Source organism: Triturus cristatus, chromosome 2_1, assembly GCF_964204655.1.
Source record: "Triturus cristatus chromosome 2_1, aTriCri1.1, whole genome shotgun sequence".
Taxonomy (NCBI): domain Eukaryota; kingdom Metazoa; phylum Chordata; class Amphibia; order Caudata; family Salamandridae; genus Triturus; species Triturus cristatus.
In genome coordinates this window covers 830,453,780-830,471,860 of record NC_140581.1, presented here as the reverse complement: position 1 = coordinate 830,471,860, position 18,081 = coordinate 830,453,780, and the positions used below count along the sequence as shown (strand labels likewise).

The following is an 18,081-nucleotide window of genomic DNA, read 5'->3' as shown; positions in this document are numbered from 1 at the left end:
TGGATGGTCCCTTAGATTCGTCATGGGACAAGACTCAACCCTGAAACCATGTCCGCTCTTCGACCGTCTGGACACTTGGACTTCGCCTGAAACCAAGACTGCATGAAGGAAGTCTTCTTCGTCACTGTGTTTCTTCCAGGATCTTCATCAGACTTGTGTGAATCAAGGACACCCAAAGAAATCTCCCTTGGAGAGAAGGAGTTACTCCCCAGCATCTGACCGGTCTGCTACTCCTGATGTCCCACGGACTTTGTACGGCTCAGCAACACAGGTGGTGGTTATGCAACTCCTTGGAGGCCTGACCTCTCTGCACTTTTGAGGCCAGTATCCCTTGTCAGAACCACTGGGAACGAACCCCTGTGCACCGCGTCTACTTGCCATTGCCAAGGGTTGTTTGCTCTGCACTCCAGAGATCTTTGGACCAAAAGAAGCCCCAGCCTCCAGCATCTCTTCCTGCCGAGTACAGTGCCCTCACCGTATTCTCTGCACCATGGGCCTTCCTTCGTGGTGAGCTGCTTGAGGTCCTCTTGCAAGTCCTGTGCCTTTGGCCTGTGGGTCCTCCTAAAGATATTCTTCTACTTCAGTAGGCTCCCCTGCTTGTTCTGGGCCTTCTATGACTCTCCTGCTTGTGGTGAGTCCCTTGGACCTTGCTGGTCCCAACATTGCTCCTTCTTTGTTCTCCATGCCCTCTGCGGCTACCAAGGCTTGTTGGTGCTATCGCCAGACACTGACCCCCTGGTCACCGACATCCGACATGGGACTGCTTGTGCACAGCTCTTGGTCTTCTACAGTATCACCAGGCCCTCCCAGCTACAGCGACAAGGTCACCGTCACCTCGTCTGAACCGTCCGACATCGATGAGCAGTACTCTTCTGTGCCTTCTAGTCACTCCTGAGTGGCATAGACTTTGTCCCCTCTGCTTGCAGGTTCTTTACTTCCAGAATCCACCCTTGGATTCCATCGCACTTCTTCACCTTCTTCTCCAGAGGCACCTTTCTCCAAGTCTTCCATTGTCGTCTAGGGAGGTTTCCATCGTCTCTTCACCCCTATGCACCTGGCTTCCCTTGTGTACCTACCTGGTCTCCGGGGCATCCTCGGGTGGGATGGCTCTCCAACCTTCCGTCCTCCAAGGGAATTCTTCGGGGTCCTTTGGAAATGGTCCTTCTTCTGCAAGACTCCAACCGTGACTTCTCCATTGACTTCCATTGGGCACAAGGCTGTGATCGCACTCTGCACACAGCCTTCGTGGGGCTCCTGGGTACTTACCTTGGGTGGTTCCTTGAGTCCCCAACTCCTCTGGGTCTTTTGGTCCATATCCCGTCCCGTCTCGTCTCCTCCTACAGTTTCTTTCCACTTTGTAAGTATATGGTTTGGTCTCCCCTGGAGACCACTGCATTTTGTGCTCCTTACCGTATTGCAATTGAAGTAATTTTGGTGTATTGTGTTTATATCTCCGGGTAGGAGATATACCAATGTGTTAACGAGTGTTGTGTAATAAATAGAAGTATTTTTATATCTACACTGTGTTGTTCTTTTTCGTTTAACCTACACTCCATGATTAAACTGGTAAAGCAAGCTGATTAAAACTCCTCCTTCAAGATAAGCCTGAAGTGTGCTCTCCACAGCTACCACTTTGAGAGCCTTCTATGGTTATCAAAGACCACTAAAATCACCATAAGGGTTTCCTGGATAAGTGCAAGGTGCAGCACTTAAATAGGTGAGCACCATACACTAACCAGCCTCCTACACACCTTCTCCCCAGATAACCAATAAATCTAAACTCTAGACATTCAATAGGAATCTTCTCTTAATCTCTTAAATCATTTTAATAAAATCTATAAATATGTTATCTTCAAGCACCAACTATATAGCAAAATCAAACTCTTCAACGCCCCCTCTGACCACTGCTTCGTAGCCAAGCCACCATTGTTGTATTTTTACACTTCAAACAAACTGGCAATCCGGACTGCTCGTTTTCCACCCCAAGAACTCTTACAGTACTCTGTGGTCTGAGAGCAGGGCTGATCCAATATGACCCTCAATCCCCAAAATCCCCTCGATCATCACTCTCTACCTATTAATGCAGGCATTATTTTCAAAATCTACTACATTACTTTCAAAGACTCCCATCTTCGGAGCCTGCTTCAAACCTGTAGCAAATACGTATTCAAATAACTCAATATTCTACACTACAAAAATCCAAAACTGCAATGCAAGCATACTCTGTTGCGCCTCACAGAACAAGAAACTCAGTCCTCTCAGATATCTCACTTTTCCTGAACCCACTTTTGCTTAACACTTACTGAAAACACTTGCTTAAGCTGTATCACACTTTCACACTGATGCAGGAACTTCCTGTTAGCCTCATCATCAAAAATGCTGTATAAGTCCCCTCAACCTACATGAATGTTCTAACTCAATCATCGTTTACATCACCATTTCTCTATTATCTTGTTCTGCTTCCTTTACTCTCTTTTGTTAACTGACGATTGTAGAGTGTAGTAACAGCTCTGGGTTATATATATATATATATAAAATTAACAAGTAAATGTCCACAAAGTGCATGCTCCTACAGCTGACAAAGCTAAACATCTGAAAGGATGGCCATTACTGGATTCTAGGCTTCAGGAGTCCAATGACTTGTAAGGCAAATGAGAATCATCATAGACAAAAGCAAAAAACATACAGAACCTAAAAAACAAACTATTACAAACAGGCAGGACAGTCTACCCTATCGGAGGCAGAATTGGATGGATGTCAGCGAGGGACTGCATGTGAAATGACGTGTTTTGTTAATTTCATTTATAGTGCAATACTTTGTCACAGCTTCATGGTGCTAATTATGGGACACAACAAAAAATTCACATTATACATAACCAGGAAGCAGGAAAATGTAAAAAGCTTTAAGGGATTTCCTACATTTTCGGATGTAGCTTTCTGTGCAAAGGGACACAAGGAGTTTCAGAATCATTGTATTCAACAGTCCTGCTGAGATACACTAGTGGTAGACGAACTACCTAACATTTCAGTGTGTTCACCAGAACAAGAGGTGTGTGTGGGAGGGGGGGGGGTACGGTGCTGCTGAACAGCCATAGACACGAGAGACATTGTGTTGTGTTTTATTATTTGTCACGGCATGATTTCAATGTGTTCTCGCTCCTCTGCCTTCTGTTCTCGCTCCACGATTCCACGTCGGTTTAATATTCTAGAGCATGGAGCTGTGGATGGTGAGCGGAGGGTTTCTCTGCTGTTTCGGAGCTTAATGGAATAAAGCTTCTTATATTGAATCACCGAGTCCGTCCATCGGCTAATAGCCCAGAACCAGTCATGGTGCTTAATGAGGTTGATTTATTTTGTGAAGAAATGTTGAAAGAAGTTCCCAAAAGTCTTTAATGGGAACATAGGTAATCTTAATGATTTTGAACATCGCTTTGTTTTAAAATCCAATGCTTGCCCTAAAATACATAAAGTCAGACATATTCCGGTTCTTCTTAGGGATGAGGTTGAAAAGTAACTGAATAAATTAGTTAAGGCCGACATCATAGAACCCATTAAATCTGCTGAATGGATTTCTCCGGTTGTGGTAGCTAGACGTAGTAACGGCAAATTGAGATTATGTATTGATCTTAGACATTTAAACAATAATATTGTTGTAGATAAATTTCCCCTTCCGAAAATCTCTGAAATGCTGTCCCTGGTGAAGAATGCTAAGTGGTTTTCGTCAATTGACTTGTCTGCTGCGTACCATCAGATTTCCTTGGCTGAAGAAAGTAAACAGTTGACAGCCTTTATCACCCTTTTTGGCTGTTTCCAATATAAAAGACTTCCATTTGGTTTAGCCTTTGCGGCAGCTATTTTCCAGAGGTTGATGTACCACTTATTTGGCCAAATCAAAAACGTCAGGTGTTTTCAAGAAGATATTCTTGTTTTTGGTGCAGACAAAAATGAACATGACAAAATTTTGAATGAAGTGCTTTCCATCTTTGAATCTAAAGGGTTAACAGTTGAACATTCCAAGTGTAAGTTTGCTGTCAAATCCATCACGTATTTGGGCCATACTCTCAGTAAAGAAGGCATTTCCCCCAAACCTTCTTTGATAGAAGCAATTTGTGATGCACCTAATCCCAAGAACAAGGAAGAAGTCCGATCCTTTTTAGGACTGGCTGAATTTTACTCTAGATTTGCTAGAAATTTTTCATCAAAAATGTTTCACATTAGACAACTTCTCAAGAATAGAGTCAAATTTTTGCGGGACGCAGAGTGTCAATTGGAATTTGACATCATAAAGCGTGCAATAGTTGAAGCTCCTGCTCTCAAAGGATTTGATCCAGATTTAGATAATGTTGTCACTGTGGATGCTAGCAACAAAGGTTTAGGTGGTGTTTTGTCCCAGATAAGAGCTGATGGCAAGGAGAATATTGTTGGTTATGCTTCCCGTGCTTTGTCTCCTTCTGAGGAAAAATATTCTGTTATCGAAAAAGAGACTCTAGCATGTGCATGGGCTATGGAGCATTTTCAATCTTTTGTGTGGGGTAAATCTTGTATTATACGTTCTGATCATAAACTTTTAGTCAAGTTACTCACAAAAGAAGGAATTTTGAATGCCTCAGTTAGAATTGCAAGATTGTCCTTACGTTTACAAGACTACTATTATCTAATTGTGTATGTGCCTGGCAAAAAAAACGTAATTGCCGACTTTTTGTCAAGATTGCCCATTGATATGTATGAATGTGACCCTTCTGATTTGGAAGTTGAGCAAGTTGTTTTGGTTCACAATCATGGTTTGTCTGATCTTGATGAGAAAGAATGGTCGGATGGTTATAGACTTGATTCCATTTTACAACAATTTTTGGTTTTTGTTAATAAGGGGTGGCCTTGCGAAAGCAAACTTCCTGAAGTATTAAAAGCCTTTTGGGAAGTCAGACAAGAACTGTCTGTTACTAATGGGTCTGTTTTCAGAGGTGATAAAGTTGTTCCTCCTGACTCCTTCAGAATGAAAATTGTGAAACTGTCATGAGGAACACTGTGGCATTGTTAAAACTAAGCAAAGGATCAAGCAATGGTTTTGGTGGCCCGGCATTGATGTCCTAGTTGAGAGAGTGGTACGTGATTGTTTGCCTTGTTGCAATCCTGATAAATCATTAGTCGCTTTGAGGCCTAAGTTAGGAGAGTCTTTTGTTCCCACCAAACCGTGGCACACTGTTGCAATTGATATTATGGGTCCTATTGGTTTGGAAAGGAAGTATGTGATAGCACTCATTGATACCTTCTCAAGGTGGCCTGTTATTAAAGTGGTGAACAAAGTCACTTCTGAAGAAATTCTGAAGTTTCTTGATAGAACCTTTATTGAAGAAGGTCTGCCTGTCCAAATTATTTCGGATAACGGAGTTCAATTCTTATCTAATATGACCCAGGAATACTTCAAAACAGCGAGTATTAAACACAGGACCACGTCTCTTTATAATCCTTCTGGGAATGGTATGATCGAAAGATTCAATTGAGTTTTGAAGAATTCTATTCAAATGGCAGTCCAGAATAACTGATTGGGAAGTAGAAATTTTCAAAACCATGTGGACGTATAGAACTACTCCTCATGATTCCTTGGAAGTTTCTCCTTTTGAAGTCATGAGAGGTCGTGGTGTTAGAACTAAATGCAATCCTGAGTGGTTATTGGAAGCTGCTTCCAGCACTGTTCCTGTTGAAGTCATCAGGTCAAGGATTGTTAACAAATGAAACAAGTACCAAGAAAAGTACAACCAGAAACATAATACTAAAGAAATTCATGTTAATGTTGGTTCTTGGGTCAGAGTCAAGAAACCTTGGAAAACAAGTAAATGTGAAAGCCAATATTTCAAGCCCATAAGGGTTATCAAGGTTCTTAAAAATGCTGTACAATTCTCTAATGGTAAGGTTTGGAATCTCAAAAGAGTAGCCATTTTTCGCCCCTCTAGAAGTTGGTCTAGAAAATGTTTCCCTCTTAGATCAACCCACTCGTCTGATCCTCATTCAGAGTGGGACATCATCACAGAGAATAGTACCTTTGCCAATTCTGATGAAAATTGTATTATTGATGATGCTAATTCTTCTAATGTCAACAATGATGTTACTGTGTGTGACAGTGGTGTTGATGTTAATTTACCATCTAGTGAAGAACAAGTATTGCCGTCTTGTGGGGAACAAAGCAACATTAATGTAGACCTACCACAATGTGACAAACTTATTCGTCATAAGCCCAAATGGATGTCGGATTAGGTTTGTGATGACGTATCTTAGTTCTATTGTTTTGTTTAATAAGGAGGAAGATTTGTTGTGTTTTATTATTTGTCACGTCATGATTTCAATGTGTTCTCGCTCCTCTGCCTTCTGCTACGATTCCACGTCGGTTTAATATTCTAGAGCGTGGAGCTGTGGATGGTGAGCTGAGGGAAGAGAGCGGAGGTGTTTCTCTGCTGTTCCGGAGCTTAATGGAATAAAGCTTCTTATATTGAATCACCAAGTCCGTCCATCTTTACACATTGCTTAAATAACACTAAACTAAGAATAGATAATATTGTCCAGTCCAGATAAACCCATAATCAAAAGAGTGGCCAATTTAGGATGCATTTCAACCGGTGTAGTAGCTTTTCAGAAGTTCCCTGCGCCAATAGATGGAATTACTGTAGTCCAGCGATGACTGGACTGGGTAGGTGACAACCAGCACAAGAATGTGTGGCTCAATCAGATGCAGCATTCATTTCAGATTTTATATGCAGGGAGTTTGAACTGGCCATATGGAACACATGGGTCTCAAGACAGTTTACAATCAGTACAAATGCCCAATTTACTTACTGCTTTGGCAGGAGTGTGAGTCCACAACCAGACACCAGTTAACCAATTAAATTTTCAGATGGCATTAGAAGCACCTCCATCTTGGAGGGATTAAGTTGAGAACTATGAAAGACAAAGGTGCATGACTCTCAAACTCTGATCAAGTGTACGGTGAAAGCCCGAACATCAGCAGCATGTCATACGCTTATCTGTAGAAATGGAAGTCTTCAAGATGGACTAACAAAGCCAAAGGCTCCATATTGATGTTGAATGATATGGGGAACAAAATTGAACCTTGTACCACACCACAGCTGACTAGTTTGAGCAGCTAAGTAATCTGAGGGAGCTAACAGTTATGAAATCGCTGCTTCCAATCATACACTCACAATGAAAAACCATGTCTAGCACTGACATACAGATCATATCTCAATGTAGAACTGAAGATGATACAACTCACAAGCAGTGTATTCCCAAGCCAGATAGAGAATTAACAATTTGGGAAGAGGTTTATAGCAAATGTTCCTCTTACCTTAGGTGGCCAATACCCATTGATATAAAGGGATGCATCTAGTATACTCTTTACATGAGGATCGAGAAATGCTGCGAACATTAAAACATTACATGCAGCTTGACAATATTAAAAAAGTGACTGCTGCTTTAACTCAGAAGGGCATACCCCTCCTTATGCACCAGCAGGCTCCTGCAGTATGGCCACCAATGTAAGGACACCATATGCGTGTCCAGAACTCTACGTGTCTGTACTGCTTCCTGCACCAACTCAGAGACTTGCTGGACCAATCCATGTTTCGGCAGCACTTGATCTTATACCACGGGTGGCAGTCTCTCTCCCCTTCATGGCTTGCAGTTTACTTCTGTACTTATTAGATATGGGGCTCTGCACTGTGCCTTTTTACCGGTCTTCTCTCACCTGTATTTTAGACGTTCACATTAAACTGGTCCTCCTGTGCCTACGTGGAGCTTTGGGGTGTCCCTGATTAGGCCCATACGGACATTTGAACAGTGGCTGATCTGCAGACTCTCCATCAGCCTGTTGCGGAGCAGCACTGCATTCCTGAGCTCTCCATCTACCACTGGCGTCACAAAACTGGAGAGACTGGGTCTCTTTAAGCTCACCAACAACATACCTCAACATGCTACCCATTTTTGACATCTCATTCCTCTGATAACTCTCAGGGGAGCTAAGCTGAGAACGACTCACAAATGGATGACATTTTAAGGTCTATGAGATCTAATTTAACAAGCAGCCATCTTGCTGTGCAACTCTCTGGTGCTCCTTGAGTGATGAGATAAATGGCAAGGTGCAAGTGCCCAGTTGAGTACTGTTTGCCCTGCAATACCTGCTCCCACAGGGAAAATAAAACCAACAGAAAAATATTACTAATTGACTCAAAGTGGTGTGTTTATTTGGCAGTCAAGCAGCACTGAGAGGAAAATGGGGGCACCTGGGGGTAGGATCCGCAGGGTGTCTCCCCCGGACAACTTCAGGCAGGTGGTGGAGTCGAGGCTTTGTGTGGGGCCGAGATAGGTCAAGGTATGCAAGAGGGGGCTTAGGTTTAGTTAGGTCATTCAAACGCTGTGGTCAGAGGTAGGGGAAATTAAATCAGTGTGTCCTAATTAGGCTTGGTTAGTGATATGTTAATATGTCCGAAATATCTTCCGCAGTGAGGGAGGCCCTTAAAATAATTTGCGAGGCAGGTAGGGAAGACTTAATAAAGCCTGGCATGTTGTCTCAAGTCTGGGCTGGTTTTGAGAGGCCCAAGTGTGCTGCCACCTAGGGTGTCCCAGCTGCAGTTATGGCGTGCGCGTCACCTCAAGATAAGAGTGCAATATTTACTGAGGGTAGTAAAGTTTAAATGAACGAAAAAGGAAACACAGCCCGAGCCGAGGTCCCGCTTACACTTAGTGCTGCGGGAGCCAGCTGCTGGTGTGAGGAGAGAGAGGGGACATGCGCGCTCTAGTGTGTCTATTAAAAAGCGGCCTGTCAGCGAAAGGTGGGCCATAGGGTTTCCCTATGGAAACAAGCGGTGCTCAGCAGCGTGCTACATCTGCACCACCATCAGGCCAAGAAGTCATGGCCAATTACTAGCAGGGGATACATCCTATTGTATTGGCCCCCAAAATGATAAATACTACAATAAAAGTGCCTATTTTTAAACAAAGTTTAAGGAAAGCAACACATGAAGAAATGGTTGCTTCAAATGGAAAAAAAACTGCCTGCAGTAATGAGTTACATGAGTGGTGAAAATTTTATGAATAAAAATCAGTCAGTTTTGATGATAAATCCTCAAGAATTAGAGGAGAACGAAGAAAATGATATAAATAAGGACGATGAAAAAAATAGAGGTATTTACTAATAATGATATAGTTTATCAAAAAGATAAGGAGCCCTGCAAGAATGTTACAGAGGATAGTAAAGGACACAAAAAAGCCTTACAACCTGGTAAATGGATTTGGGTAGCTGGAGAAGCTATTAGAGGACAGGATATAGTAAGTCAAGGAGGTAACAGAACCACAGCATCAGCAGGTTGTGGCAGCTTGCAGAACATTGCAGGGAAAATACTGCACAGAAAGGTCAAGGGCAGTGAAGAAATGCCGGCTGGGTCTAGAGCGTCCCTGGTGGACTGGCCCAAAGAGAGGGAGAGGTTTTGTACAACCGTCCCGACAACACAGGATAAAAGACTTCGACGCAAACATCCAAAGTAGTGGATTGGAAACATTTTGGTGGGGGTGTGTGTGATGGTGAATGTCTAAGTGTAAGTGCAGTGAGTGTGCATGACCAATGGGAATGCAGATTGCATGATGATGAAGAGATGGACTGCTTGGAAATACCGGGTGGGTACATTTTTGAGGATACTAAAACATCTGAATGTATTTATTTATTTTATTCAAAACGTTTTAAATAGCGCTGGCTAGACCCAGAGGTATCAAAGGGCTTTACATGAGGATCAGCAAAAAACAAGTTACAAAGTTACATCAGTTACTAGAGCATGGTAAAAACAAAGGAAAAAGAAAACAGTGTTTCACAGTAAACAGGAGTATCTAGAGAAAAAGAAACAGTGTTTCATAGTACACAAGTAAACAAGAGTATCTAGAGTAAAGTATGACCACGACAAATCAAGAAACAGTGTTATACGGTCAAGAGGAGTAAACAGAAGCGCAACAGTGTTACACGGTCGAAAGGAGTTAAAAGAACAAGGAATGACAAAGCCACATGTCCTGTGGGACAAAGAAGGTAGGGGGGACAGAACAAGGGGTAACGAAAGCAGCACGGGCCAGGAGGACCAGCATGGGGGAAAATAATTCAGGAGGGAGGAGACACAATGGAGAGACGAGGAGAATGATGCCCTATGTCCGGCTGGGTAGGTGACGGCCATGGGGGTGAACCATAGCCAATCTCCTCTATAGCTGTCAGAGCAGCTCCAACGGGCATCGGTCATGTTGTTAGTGTTCCACAGTCAGGATAATTAAAATACGGTTCCTTTAGAAGATTATGAATTACATCAGTTACAGGTGCATAAATGACACAGCCTAGCATAAGTTACCAGGAAAGGGATACAAGAGCAAGTCATGAGAGCACAAATAGGGTGAAGGGGGAGGGGAATTGAGCCCGTAACTGACTACAGTAAAAACATCATGAGACTAACAAAGTCAATGTTCACCCTCTGAAGAGACAAGAAAAGGGGGGAGAGGTGCTAATGAATTTTCCAACAGTCATATGTTACAGGAGGATACCAGAGCGAGTTCATTGGACAGATTTCGGATTGGGAACATAACACAAGAAAGAGAAAGAGGGCATCTCCAGAGACATCCAGCAACTTGACAACAGGTGAGAGTCAGTGGTGGAGCGCTTGGGGGATGGGGAAAGATCACGGCAAAAAAAGTGAAGTTATCAGGGCCCAGTGTTGTAGATAAAAGTGTACCGAATCGATTGGAGAAGAATCGGAGTCTACAGGTAAGAAAGACCGGGGGATTATTACAAAAGAGGATGACAAAGAAAAGGGGAAAATTAAGTGGTCTCTCAGTTGAGCTTGAACAGAGGTGAAGAAACTAAAGATGAGGGTGAAACGAAAAAAAACAGATGGTTTAAAACGTTTGCCTTACATGGGGTTATCAATGCCTTTGGGGGCTCATCTGAGCACAGCAACTAAAGAAAAATGTTGGAGGGGTGATTTTGTGGATGTGTTCAAGCTACTACATAGAGAAATACAGTCTAAAGAGGGGTCCAGGGAAGAAGCTTGGGAACTAGCAAAAAAAAACTAGGGTTCCTACAACAAATGAATTCTGGACATTAGCATTTTTAATATTTGCTAGTGTCTATTGTGAGACGTTCCCTGAACGCGCAGCTTCTATTTTCAAGTATATTGATACCATTCGTAAGGCCCACGTGGAAACCGGCTGCTTTGCATGGTTACATTATGATGAAGAGTTCTGAGCACGTATGGTCATTATTTCTGAAAAACCTTGGGGAGAGGTGGACAATGAATTATGGGTACAAAGGATGTATCCGCAAAGACTTCCACCCACCTTGCACACAGCAAGTGGTTTGGCTGTTTCTCACCGGCCTTTTCTTAGTAGGGCCACCTCGGGTGGGTATATGGAATAGAAACCAAAATCACAATTCAGGTGCATATTGGAATTTTAACAGGGGATATTGTCCACGGAACCTATGTAGATACAAACACGAATGTTCAAAATGTGGCGGCAGACATGCAATCTTGCAATATTTTGGGGGAATAGACAAACTTTGGAGGGAGTGGTCAGGGCAGGGGTAGAGGTGGATCCTTTTAATCTGGTTACAAAGGCTTCTACTTCAATTAAGGTGGATGTATTGAGTTACTGGTTTAAATGTTACCTTAAAAGGGAAGATGCAACAAGTTTGGAATGGGGTTTTAAAGAAGGGTTTCAACTGGGTTATTAAGGTCGAGAGCACGTAGGTTTGCTGACAATCTAAAGTCAACCAAAGAGCATCCTCATATTGTGAGACAGAAAGTGGCAGAAGGGAGAATGGCAGGTCCTTTTAATTACTGGCCTTTACCCGACCTTATGATCTCTCCTCTAGGTATAATACCTAAGAAAGCAGTTGGAGAATGTTGCATGATTCATCATCTTTCATGGCCCCATGGGTCGTAAGTGAACGATTTTGAGGCAAAAGATGATACAGCAGTACAGTCTGTGTTAGTGGATGGGGCCATGTCAGTGATTAGAGAGGTTGGCCCTGGAGCTCAGTTAGCTATATGTGATCTAAACGCTGCGTTTTGTTTGCTACCAGTACATCCTTTGGATTTTTCTTTGCTAGGTATTCAATTTTACAATCAAGTGTATGTAGATAAGGTACTGCCAAGGGGGTGTGCTATTTCGTGCAAGCTATTTGAAACATTTAGTACTTTTCTGCAGTGTTGTTTTACCTACAAAAACAGGCTATGAATTGGTCATTCATTATTTGGATGATGTTTTTGTTTGTAGGTTCAGCAGGTACCCAAGCTTGTGGGAGGGCACTCCATCAATTTGAAAAGGTAGCACAGGATTTAGGAGCACCTCTGGCTCCTGAAAAAAACAGAGTCTAGTATTTTTAGGCATTGAATTAGACATAGTCAAGATGGAAGCGAGTTTACCAGCTGAAAAGGTTCAAGAACTTGTTAGGTTGATGGAAGAAGCAAGGGTGTCACCTAAATGCGAAATTAAAATAAATTCAGTGCATTTTGGGCCATTTGAAATTCACTTGTCGAGTGGTAAGGGCAGGAAGGTCTTTTTGTAGACGACTAGGTTTCGCTATGTTGCCACACCACAGAATTAGAATTTCTACAGCAATATGGGCAGATGTCGATGTATGGTTGAAATTCTTGTAGGTTTTCAATGGGGTTTCCACGTGGTCCTTAGATTTGGATTTCGTTTGGATGGTACAGATTTATTTGGATGAGGCGGGCTCCAATGGCTTTGGTTTATTTTGGAAAGGCAGATGGTGTAATGAGCCATGGCCTAGGAAATGGGTCAGTAAGAAGAGAAGCATTGCCTTTTTTGGATTTTTTCCCGCTATTGGTAGCTCTGTCAGTATGGGGAGCAAAGCTGGCCAACAAAATTGTTACCTTTAATATTGACAATAAGACTGTAGTAGATTTGATTAATGGCCAAAAAGCCAAAGACAAGCATCTTTTGAAGCTGTTGCAGAGATTTATGCTGGTGTTGAACGGTAAAAAATATATTCTGTTAAGTTAGCCTGTACTCCTCTTCCATTTTGTCTACCAGCCCCCATTTTGTGTTTCTGTGGGGCCCCTTTTTGCAAAGTCAGAAGTTATGTGCTCACTGAAAGCTGGTTGTACTGATAATACTCACATGTCACAGTAAGGAGCCCTGCCCTGCCAAAGGGCCTAAGTGAACAGATGCTTTATCTGTTTGCCCACCAACACCTGTAACCTCCCTTGTCTATCTATGAAAGTGACGTGGGTAGGGGTTTATCAGGATTCTACTGTTCAGCATGTAAGCATTATACAAAGGGGTTGTGTAAGGAGTTGTGTAAGCATTATGTAACAATGACGAAGTGGTTTCAATGTGTTTCATGAGGCATTGAAAAGTATAAATGCCATGTTTGAACTTGTACTTGTTAGCCCCCTCCCTTGGGCCCATGCAGTGTCTGAAAGATGGGACTCTCTCATGAGATGTAATAAACTTGTGTTTTGTTTCCACTCCAGTGTCGATCCTCATTTACTGAACTCATAGACTAAGGGTGTTCCTGCACCAGTGAGATAGATAAAAAAAATCTCACTTCTACACTGGGATGCTTGATGTAAAATTTTGTTTTCAAAGCCAAACATGTCCCAAGTGTGTATAATAACATCGCAGACGCATTATCTTGTTCGCACTGGTTGAGATTCTGTGATTTGGTGCCCGTGCAGAGATGCAGAAACTTAGGTCCTACAAGAGGTATGGGAGCTAGCGAACTGAGAATGTTAGAGTTAGTTGAAAAATCCCTAGCAGTAAGAGCTAGATCAGCTTATAGAAGAGCTTGGGAAGAATTTCTGAAGTCAGGTGCATCCCGTAGGTCTCACAATGAACAAGGTTTATGGCTACACAGAGAGGATGTGCTCCATTTCATTATGTATAATATAGAGAAAAAAATGTCAGCAACCACAGTTACTGGTAAGCTAGCCGGCTTGTGTTTCTATGGAATTTTTTTCTGGGGGTACGAGCATTCAGCTGGTGAGATGGGGAGACGTATGTTGCAAGGCTGGGCTAAAGAAGAGAAGTCTCTTTATTAGGGATCCAGTTTCAATAAACATCTTGCTTCGCAGGGTTAGGATCCTTCCCTCCATATGTTTCTCAGAGTTTGAGAAGTTGCTATTCAGGTTATGCATGTGTTGGTTATTTCTTGGTGCTTTTAGGATAGCTGAATTTTTAGGAATGGGCCATTTAGGCAGTTTAAGGGTGGAGGATGTGGCTGCTTCAGAAGAATCTATTCAAATATTTTTAGAACGCTCTAAGACAGATCAGACAGAAAAAGGCTCTAAAGTACTTCTTAAAAAAATAAGCAGCATAATATGCCCAGTGGTAGCTTGGCAAGATTTCCAGGCGGCTGTGGGAGCAAAGTCGGGATTTGTGTTTAAACATGAAAATGAAACACAGCTTATAGCATCACAGATGCTGGGAGCGATGTGGAAAGTACTTTGTCACATAGGGGAAGTTCCTTTTCGTTTTGGCACTCATTATTTCAGAATTGGTGCTTCTGAATCAGCGAAATTAGGTTTCTCCCTGGTTGATGTTAAGAAATTAGGCCGATGGTCTTCAGACTGCTGTTTGCGATATATTAGGAACATTGAAGATGCTTAGCCTTTATATATTTGTTAACACCTGTTTCTTTTGCAGGTTGCGTGGCAGGTCCTTTAGCAGCGTTCTTTTCTATTTGGATAATTGGACACTTTTATTAAATGGGCAGAAAAACAAGCAGCCATTTGGAAGAAATGTGAGTTTCCGCAGCGACTAAATCAAGATAAATTGGTGGTGAAAGAGGGACTTGAAATGGGGACAGTTGTTACTTTCGTTATCCAATTTGATGTCAGTTAGATGGTGTCCCGATGTTTTGCTATTACATGTTGGTGAAAATGATTTGGTGCAGTTATCAGGTTTGGGGCTGATCAAAGAGATGAAGAAAGATTAGATGTCGTGGTCAAATCATGGGCAGGAACAAAGATAATATTGACTGCTTTGGTACCAAGGAGAATTTGGCGGGGTGCTAAAAAATTCACTGCAATAGAAAGGGCTAGAAGTAAATAGGGAAATGCATTGTTTCTGCAGCATAAACAGTTTAGGCTGGTTAGAACATACTGATATAAAGAAAGGAGATTTTCAGTTTTTAGACAGGATGGTGTTCATCTGTCATTTATAGGTAATGAGTTGTATTTACTTAACATTAGGGAAAAGTTAGCTTTAACCTTGGCCATTCAAAAATGTTTTTGGCAATAGCCTGTTTTTTCTATGGCGTCGGATGTATTTCGGAGCTAGCTGTTTTGGCCACAGATATAACATATTGATCCATTTTCCCCCCTTTTTTCTCCTCTTTTCATCAATGGCGGGTTAAGCCGGGATTTGTTGTTGGTCTGATCATTTTGGTGGTGAGGCAGGAAAAACACCTTGGCAGGGTGTTTTCCTGGTGGCAGAAATCGTGGAGCATGAGCCAGGCCGGAAGGGTTGGGCGCATTGCAGAGTAGGTGTGGGCAGAGGGAACAATGGGGAGCGATGGATGAGAATGTGTGAAAGTCAGGGGATGAAAGAAAGGGGATGGTGAGGATTGTATCTTGTAAGAATTGTTTGGGGATTTTATTGTTGGGAAGGCTGAAGGGTGGGGGTGGGTGTTAGGATATGTTATTGTATTAGTGAGGCGCGGATTTATATTTTGGAAATATTGATCTGCCTACCTGTCCTGTAATACAGCGGCCTTTTACTCTCACTGGGTCTGGTGATAGCCTCCTTGCCCAATGGAGGCTCCTGGGGGTGGCAGCTTCGGGCGTGTGGAGTCCAGGCTTAGTGTGATGCCCTGATAGGTCAAGGTATGCTAGGGGCGGGGCATAGGATTAGTGAGAGGATGATTTATATTTTTGTAAATATTGATCTGCATACCTATCCAAATAAAGTGGCCTTTTACTCTCACTGGGTATGGTGATTGCCACCTCCCCCACGTGCCCCTTCCCTGCAGTTGCTTCTATGATTCACAATCTGAACGTATACTAGGGTCTCTGACTGTATTCTGTGTTCCCACACGGTACTGGAACACATTCAGGACAATTTGCGGGCATGGCATTCTGCATGCAGATGCTATCCCCTTTCAATGTCTTAATACCTTCACCAAGCACGAGGATGTGTTGTATGAATGCATACATGACCATACTTCTAAACTATCTGCTTACAGACATTCAAGACTCCATAAAATAGACTACTTGTTGGACATAGGACCATATGGGAGATCTCCAATTTTTATAACACCAGCTGGAATCTTCTTCAGGTTCAAAAATAGTTACAAGACTCTCCTGCGTTCCCACTGTATTCAAGCACTGGTCACCTCAATCTCTTTGAGCAGGACACAGAGTGTCTAGTACCGGACATTCACTTAAGAGATGAGTGCAATCTCAAAATTCTAACGTATGAAGGGCTTTCAACTGGGTGTTAAGTAAATACGACAATCTGCAAAAAGGAAAGTCTACTACTGGGGATAGTGGCACATTCCAATATGAACTGAGGCAGCAGTTATATCGTCACATTAGAGATGGGACTTTTTGAAGGGCGCCTTCCATGTCGGAGGCAGTGAAGGGCAACTTGGTACTCAAGGACAGATGAAGAGGGAACTAACCAGGCACAGGGGGCAGAGGTTGAACAGTAACAAATAAACGAAATGGCCACATACCAAAAGCATCGTCTTTATCCACATATACTTGTTTTTTAGGCTACAGATCATGCTTTGACTTGTAGGACCATACTTAAGGGAAAGCAAAAACCACAGGTCCAAGTAGTATTGACTGAAAAACCTTACACTTGATCAATGACACACTGTTAACAATTGTGAGCAGTGTGGTGGAAGGAGGGAGGGGTTTCTCGGAAGACTTGCCTTACACCACAGCGTGAACGGGATGAACCAACTATAACAGGGGTGTAAGGCCATGGTACTTACCTGATATCCGCTCCCGTGACAGCCATACCAAACGACCATGCCCCTACTAAAAACAAAAGAAAGAGAAGGGGTTAAAGTAAACCCGGGAAAACAAACCACCTATGAAACAACAGAGTTCTGTTCCTTTAAGCAGGAAGGCGGAACGACAGAGGGAGAAGACCAATCGCCGACGCTAGGAGGAGGAGAAAAGATGTCGTCAGTGGACCGGAGGCGGGTCCGTCTAGAACAGAGTGAGACGCCGGAAGAGGAGAGAAGCATTTCTCGCTCGGCGGAGCTTGCAGATACCGAAGTCGCGAATGAGAGTGACAAGGGCCAACAGGATAGCTTGGAGTGAAGAGAGGTGGTTACTTCCGAAGGATGCTTGAAGTCCGCCGCAATTGTGGCGAGTTGTGGCGTAGGGAGCTAGACAACCGGGATCGGATGATTTTAAAGTGGGCGGAGGGAGATGGTTACTAAAGTGGGCGGACGTTGATGTTTACACTGGGGATGTTTGTGTTTCCTTAAAAAACAAAATGCTCAACACTAGAAATCTTCCCCTCTTACAATACTTCTACCTCGTTGCATGAAGGGATGGCTGTCATTAAAATAAAGTAACGGCCACTTCCTAAGCAAAAGAACGGCGTGACCCATGAAGGGGGAATATCAAAACCCTTGTGTACAGATAAAAAGGGGTAAGACTCCTGTAGATTGGTATTATTGTCACCCCCTCCCTCCCCGTTTGTTTTACAAAACCGTCTATCCTGTACTAGGGAGTTTGAGTGGCTTACTGTCCGGGGAAGCCATCCCTGTATATGTAGGCGCAAGTGACATAAAACTGAGACAAACGCTGCACTTTTCTTTACATTTGGACACGGTGACTGGACACATTAGTAATACCTGCGACATCATACTTAGCGCTACTGCCAGCAGCACCTCGCGGTGGTCACCTACAGAAAGAAGGAAACCAAGTCCTATGGTTACACCGTCATCCCATTTTGATGTACTTCAATCAGGACAATCCTCCTCATCGTTCATTGAGAAAAAACAGCCGCCTGGTCGTCTATACGTCCACCCATCCCTCTTACGGTGGGGTTAAGCAGGATAGAACAATAAACCACTTA

The 18,081-nt window shown here is 42.9% G+C and overlaps 1 protein-coding gene across 2 annotated transcripts in view; it reads right to left on the bottom strand.

The window, feature by feature from the left end:
- Positions 1 to 17,084, bottom strand: part of FANCC (FA complementation group C) — a 1,034,531-nt gene extending 1,017,447 nt beyond the window's left edge. The window contains exon 1 of one of the 2 annotated variants that reach the window (XM_085632903.1): positions 16,982 to 17,084. The gene's annotated coding sequence lies outside the window, so the exon portion shown is untranslated. The remainder of the gene's footprint in view (positions 1 to 16,981) is intronic. The other variant, XM_085632904.1, reaches the window with a different exon arrangement.
- Positions 17,085 to 18,081: the final 997 nt, after the last annotated feature.